Source organism: Bombina bombina, chromosome 7, assembly GCF_027579735.1.
Source record: "Bombina bombina isolate aBomBom1 chromosome 7, aBomBom1.pri, whole genome shotgun sequence".
Lineage (NCBI taxonomy): Eukaryota > Metazoa > Chordata > Amphibia > Anura > Bombinatoridae > Bombina > Bombina bombina.
This window is the reverse complement of record NC_069505.1, coordinates 6,879,961-6,887,934: the sequence shown is the minus strand read 5'-3', so window position 1 is coordinate 6,887,934 and position 7,974 is coordinate 6,879,961.

The following is a 7,974-nucleotide window of genomic DNA, read 5'->3' as shown; positions in this document are numbered from 1 at the left end:
GGTCATTAAGAATTCAGATAAAGGGGGAATGGTGGTGGTAATGGATCAGAAACAATATATTGATGAAGGTCTTAGACAACTTCAGAATAAACAAGATTATGTTGTCTTACAAAAAGACCCTACCAATATGTTCCAAACTGAATTACAACATTTGTTGGATTAAGGTTTGGAACAAGGGATCATGCAACCCTGGATTTTCTATTGGTTGATTACCCTAAAACACCTCTATTCCACCACCTGCCCAAAACACAAAAAACTTTGGATGCAGTTCAGGGTCATACATAGATGATCTCTTGTTCATCTGGGTTGGTGACCCCGATACCATTTTTTCCTTTATGGATTTTTTGAACAACAATGATGTTGGTCTCAGGTTCACTTTTGAACTGCAAGATAGGCGTATCAATTATCTTGATCTTACATTGGAAGGTACAGACAGAGGTACCATTAAATCTACTATCTACAGAAAGCCTATTTCTGGTAACTCTTTACTCTTGGGGACAAGCTGTCATCCAAAGCATGTTCCCTTTGCTATTGCCAAAGGTGAATATACTAGATTAAAGAGGAATTGTACCAATAAGACAGACTTTGTACAAGAATCAAAAACTTTGGAAAGTAGGCTTTTGGCCAGAAATTATCCAAGAAAGGTGGTAAGAAGGGCTAGAAAACAAGTCCTCAGGATACCAAGGGAAACCTTATTGGCACCTAGTATTTGTAAGAATGATGCTGATCAGGGTGTCACATTTGTTACAACACATAGTGCCCAATATTCCCAAATATGTGGGATTGTACGTAAACATTTTTCAGTACTGTTGGCAGAAGATAAATTGGTTGACACTGTCAAGAAAGGAATTAGGTGTTCCTATCGTAAAAGTCCCACTTTGGGTTCTATTCTTTCTCAAACACTACTGAGATCTACCAACCAAGACAAGGGGTCGTGGCTCAAACATATGGGCATGTACAAATGTGGGCATCGCAAATGCAAGCCCTGTGAATTTGCAAAAGTCACCAAAGATTTCACAAGTGAGGTCACCAACAAGAGCTATAAGATCAATGCGTGTATGAACTGCAAAACAGAGTCAGCGGTATATCTTATTGAATGTACTTTATGCAAGATTCAATATATAGGTCTCACTACACGTGACCTTAACACACGAATTAGAGAACATCTGTCCTCTTTTACTACTAAAAGAGCCTCTACCCCCATTGTACAACATTTTGGCATTTTTCACAACAATCGGATTGGTGTGCAATCGAAAAAGTAAATAGACCAACTGGGGGGGGGGGGGGGTGATCTCAATCAGCTCCTAGCCAGACGGGAAGCGCATTGGATCTTCACCTTGGGCACACGTTTGCCTGATGATTTGAATTCTAGGTACGATGTCATGAATTTATGGGAATAAAGCCCATTGTATTAGTCTCAGACATTTAATTACAGGTTAATATAACTATGATATCTTTACCTGTTTGTTTGTTTATTTATTTGTTTTTTGGTTGTATATATATTTTTCTATGAGGTGGGATGTCATATTGACATACATTATATTTTTTTCACCCCATACATACCATCAAATAAATAAACAGCATATGGCTTAATATAATATTTATCTACCAGTTGTCCTCTTGTGTACTTTATTGTGACCTGTCCCATTCCCTTTAACACCCAGTACCCGCTCATACAGCTGGTTAGGGACCGGAGCCCCGCTGTAAAGTGAAAACCGCCTTAAAGTGAAACAAGGCAGTTTTAGCTTTCTTTTCACTTGCCAGTGTGTTTAAAAACTTAAAAACATGTTTAAACTAACATATATTAGAGGTGCAATATTGCTATGTTTAGTTTAACACTAGCACAGCACAGTATTCAATAAATACTGTACCTGTAAAATAGTGACAATGACTGTAGTAAAATTTGCCAGACTATAATACTGAGACACAGATTACACTGTAATGCTGTAAACAAAGTGAACTGCACATAACAAAATGGTGCCAGTCACTTTTCTCGCAATCTCACGAAGATTACAGCACGGTTTCAAATTTTTGGAGGTTGAACTTCAGCTCCACAAAGCGCTGTATTAGCGAAACGCTGTAAAGTGAAGCGCTGTAAAGTGAGGTATACCTGTATATATTCGACCAATGGGATTTTTTCCAGAGTAGTAATTTAATCATTACCTTCAATATTTAGGTCACACTAATAGATTTATTTTTATTTATATAATGTTTTCTATCTTCAGTCAGTGACATAACATATATCAATACTTATTTGGCTTCCTTAACTTACGATCATAAGAATAAGATAAACGTTTTGATTGGTTGAATGTTTAATGTATATTTTTATATATATATATATATATATATATATATATATATATATATATATATATATATATATATATATATATATATATTGTCAGGGCACAGGTAAATACATATTTATATATATATATGTATGTCAATAGGACAGGGAAATATGTTTATGTATGAAACCATATTTGTATCAGATATTACTGGAATAAGGTTTAAATTCTGATGTCAGACAGAAACCTTCACAAATTGAATATACATCTCCAGGCTGAGCTACAGACAACAGGTCCCAAGAAACAAAGGAAAACATTTGCTTCTTAATTAGGAAGTGCAAATTCCATAGCACTCTTTACCCCATGTGGTGAGCAAAAGAAGAAGAGCCTGGATACACACTCATATATGAACTTCCTGCCAACAAAAGGAGCTGAAAATTGACAGCTGCCTGTTAAGTGTGTGGCTGATAACATCAGAATACATGTGACACAGACATTGTATCTGGGTTAGGATAACATAGAGGAAGCACATGACTTACATTATGATTTCAAAATAACTGTATTTAGAGTTCAAATAAAATATAATGCCAGGAAAATATATATATTTTAATGGATATGAGATGTATATTTATGTGATATCAAATATTAACATCTAAATATATATATATATATATGGAAAGTAAAAGATTGAATGATATATATATATATATATATATATATATATATATGTATATTTTGAAGGCATGAATATCTTAGCCTCTGTGTGTTTAAGAACATGAATAGATGTTTATGGACCTGAAGAGAAGTGATTATTAACATTTATTTTTATTTCAGATCGACATAAACAGGATTTATGTATTCAGGAAGAAATACACAGAAATGTCACATACTATATCTGGGTGAATGCAAATATCAGGAGTTTTAAATACTACCAATCTGGAGATATAAAAATAAGCTGTTATTTGCAAAGAAATGCCAGAATACTGATAAAATTATAATGCATTTTAAGCTAATAATTAGCAGTATTAAATTGCCTTAATATAATAAAATGTTAATAATATAACATATTTGATATCAAAATGACCAGAGAGGTAATATAGATTTGCCTCATCTATGATTGATATTATGAGGGGTTCATGCAAGAAATTATAGCAGTTATTACATAGTTTAAAGAAATATTTCACTGTCTAAAAATGTTTAGAAATGTTAAGGAGGAATTTGTTTTTGCTGCCTGCTGCCACCGAAGGGCCGATACCGGTATAGCAGTTGAAATTTAACTGCTTAAAAGATGCGTTTCCATGGTGACCAAGGGCCAATCCAAATAGACATCCCACCTAACCAATGGGATGGTCAGATCTCGTAGGGCCACTCCCATGGTTTCATCAATGAATGAAAAAGTTATTTAAGTGAACGCATGAAGGAGAAAGGAACAGATTTTGCTGACTTGAATGAGACACTGCTGGGCGTCCAAAATACATTCTAAACAAGCTGATCTACCTTTTTCTCAGTGATTGCAAAAATTTACTTAAATATTTTCTGAGATGAAACAAGGAATCCTTGGTAACTGAACTATCTATTTTGGTAACGTATATATATATATATAAAAAGAAAGAGGGTTGAAATCAATATTTTAACACAGATATATGCATAATAGCTGTAGTTTATATTCAGTCTGTATATTGTTAAATACATATCCTTGATGCTAAATTGTTTTATCTATACAACTGTAGAGTTATAACTCAGAATTGGATCTTTACATAAATAATACATACAATTTCTGATGTTTTTTAATAGAAGTGTATATTGTACTATTGCTTAAATTAGCACTGTAAATCATATTGCTGAATGTTTGTAACTGCTATTTTAGGTCTCATTGTAATATTTTAAATGCAGCTCTGAGTGAAAGATTGGTTTTAAAGTAAATTGGCATGAGCTTTGCATAGCATATTTTAAATAGTTTTTGTTTTAACGCATATAATATTGACTCATATTCTAATCATTACAAATATTTACGTATCAACATGTTCATAGTTTTTTACTAATAATAAAGAATTCAGATATTTAGATTAATTTTATTGTCTTAGCAAATGTATGTTTGATTGCAGGTTTAGTTTAAAGGAAGATTGTTAAATATATTCCCTGCCATATACTTACACATGGTTTAGAGAATACTGCTAAGATTTTCATAAATATACTGACATATTATATATTTACATTACTTTTATATTTTGACCATGTATTGATAAATCGTTAAGTCTCGGAGTGTCTTACATACACTCCATCAATTGTTTATTTCACTAGATACGTGTTTTACTAACGCAAGAGAGGTTTGGCATAATTAAGGTTAAGGTTTTTGATTGGTCCATGGAGGAGGGCGGGTTTCAATATGTTTACCTATCACATTTGTTTTATTGTCTTTTAAACAGGTGTGTGGCACATCACTGTAGGCTATGACTACGGAGCATTTCCGAAACGCGTAAGCCATATAGTGCTGCGCCCTCTACACCTATCAATCCCTTGCTGTGTTTCCACATTTTAATGAAGTGAATAAAGTTTGTATTTTAACGGATCAGTTGGACTTTTTTTCCTTCTTTTTGAATTGTAAGCTGTATAATGACATATAAATATTACCTTACTGATTACAGTACTGTACTATCTTTATCATGGTACTATGTATAGAAAAGTAATAAACTGATATAAAACTACCTTTAGGTTACATGTATAAGCTGTATAATGACATATAAATATTACCTTACTGATTACCGTACTGTACTATCTTTATCATGGTACTATGTATACAAAATTAATAAACTGATATAAAACTACATTTAGGTTACATGTATAAGCTGTATAATGACATAAATCTTACCTGTCTGATTACAGTACTGTACTATCTTTATCATGGTACTATGTATAAAAAAGTAATAAACTGATATAAAATTACCTTTAGGTTACATGTATAAGCTGCAATATGACATATAAATCTTATCTTACTAATTACAGTACTGTACTATCTTTATCATGGTACTACGTATACAAAAGTAATAAACTGATATAAAACTACATTTAGGTTAAATGTATAAGCTGTATAATTACATAAATATTACCTGTCTGATTACAGTACTGTACTATCTTTATCATGGTACTATGTATAAAAAAGTTATAAACTGATATAAAACTACTTTTAGGTTACATGTATAAGCTGTATAATGACATATAAATATTACCTTACTGATTACAGTACTGTACTATCTTTATCATGGTACTATGTATACAAAAGTAATAAACTGATATAAAACTACCTTTAGGTTACATGTATAAGCTGTATAATGACATATAAATATTACCTGTCTGATTACAGTACTGTACTATCTTTATCTTGGTACTATGTATAAAAAAGTAATAAACTGATATAAAACTACCTTTAGGTTACATGTATAAACTACCTTTAGGTTACATGTATAAGCTGTAAAATGACATATAAATATTACCTGTCTGATTACAGTGCTGTACTATCTGTATCATGGTACTATGTATACAAAAGTAATAAACTGATATAAAACTACCTTTAGGTTACATGTATAAGCTGTATAATGACATATAAATATTACCTTACTGATTACAGTACTGTACTATATTTATCATGGTACTATGTATACACAAGTAATAAACTGATATAAAACTACCTTTAGGTTACATGTATACGCTGTATAATGACATATAAATATTACTTGTCTGATTACAGTACTGTACTATCTATATCATGGTACTATGTATATAAAAGTAATAAACTGATATAAAACTACATTTAGTTACATGTATAAGCTGTATAATGACATATAAATATTACCTGTCTGATTACAGTGCTGTGCTATCTATATCATGGTACTATGTATACAAAAGTAATAAACTGATATAAAACTACCTTTAGTTACATGTATAAGCTGTATAATGACATATAAATATTACCTTACTGATTACAGTACTGTACTATCTTTATCATGGTTCTATGTATACAAAAGTAATAAACTGATATAAAACTACCTTTAGGTTACATGTATAAGCTGTATAATGACATATAAATATTACCTGTCTGATTACAGTACTGTACTATCTATATCATGGTACTATGTATATAAAAGTAATAAACTAATATAAAACTACATTTAGTTACATGTATAAGCTGTATAATGACATATAAATATAACCTGTCTGATTACAGTGCTGTGCTATCTATATCATGGTACTATGTATACAAAAGTAATAAACTGATATAAAACTACCTTTAGTTACATGTATAAGCTGTATAATGACATATAAATATTACCTTACTGATTACAGTACTGTACTATCTTTATCATGGTACTATGTATATAAAAGTAATAAACTGATATTAAACTACCATTAGATTACATGTATAAGCTATATAAAGGGATACTAAACCCAGGGGTCAAGTCGAGCGGGAATGCATGGGAACGGAGTTCCTGCACTATTGTTGCAGGAGGAACTAAGTTCCCTCTGGACAGAGAACAGAAACAACTCTGCTGCTGGTGGGAGGAGCTGGAGCACAGCCTGGCTAGAGGGATAGTAAGATCCTCTAGCAATGGGCAGTAACACTTCCTACAATACACTAAATGCAGGCCTGTCAGCAGTCCTGCTGTGTGATCAACCCAAATAGTGTGTAACACATGGTGCTTCCATTTATGTGTGGCTTGCTCTGGGATTATTTAGCTCCCCTCAGCAGAAATAGGACTTTTGCACCTTAATTGGGTGAGACTCTGTGACAGAGGAGGATTCTCAGGCCCAAAGACAACCATTCAACCGTTCACTGGATTTTATTTGCTTTCATTAAAGGGACACTGAACCCAAATTTTTTATTTCATGATTCAGATAGAGCATGAAATTTTAAACAAATTTCTAATTTACTCCTATTATCATATTTTCTTCATTCTCTTGGTATCTTTATTTGAAATGCAAGAATGTAAGTTTAGATGCCGGCCCATTTTTGGTGAACAACCTGGGTTGTCTTTGCTGATTGGTGGATAAATTCATCTACCAATAAAAAAGTGCTGTCCACAGTACTGAACCCAAAAAAAGCTTAGATGTCTTCTTTTTTAAATAAAGATAGCAAGAGAACGAAGAAAAAATGATAATAGGAGTAAATTAGAAAGTTGCTTAAAATTGCATGCTTTATCTGAATCACAAAAGAAAAAAATTGGGTTCAGTGTCCCTTTAACCAAAGTATATAGATCATATAAATATAGTGTGTGTGTATATATACTGTGTGTGTGTGTATATATACAGGCATACCCCGCTTTACGGACCTTCACTTTACGGACACTCGCAAGTACGTACATAGCTATTACAGACCCTCTCTTTACGGACACTCGCGAGAACGGACAAAAAGCGGCGCCTGCACACATGAACAGTTAGTCTCTATGGTTCAGGAAGAGGTTGCCACGCACCAGGAAGATGCTGCTGCGCACCAGGAAGAGGTGGGGTTTCCGCTCACTGTCTAGAAGGCGCGCACTAATGACTTTGCAAGTTAAAAAGTGAATTGTGAGTACAGTACACTGTATATTAGATTCCTGCACCCAAATTGGTATTTTATTCCTGCCATAATACTGCACTGTACCAGTACATAGAACTTTGGGGAACATATACTGTATACAGTACACGTACAGTA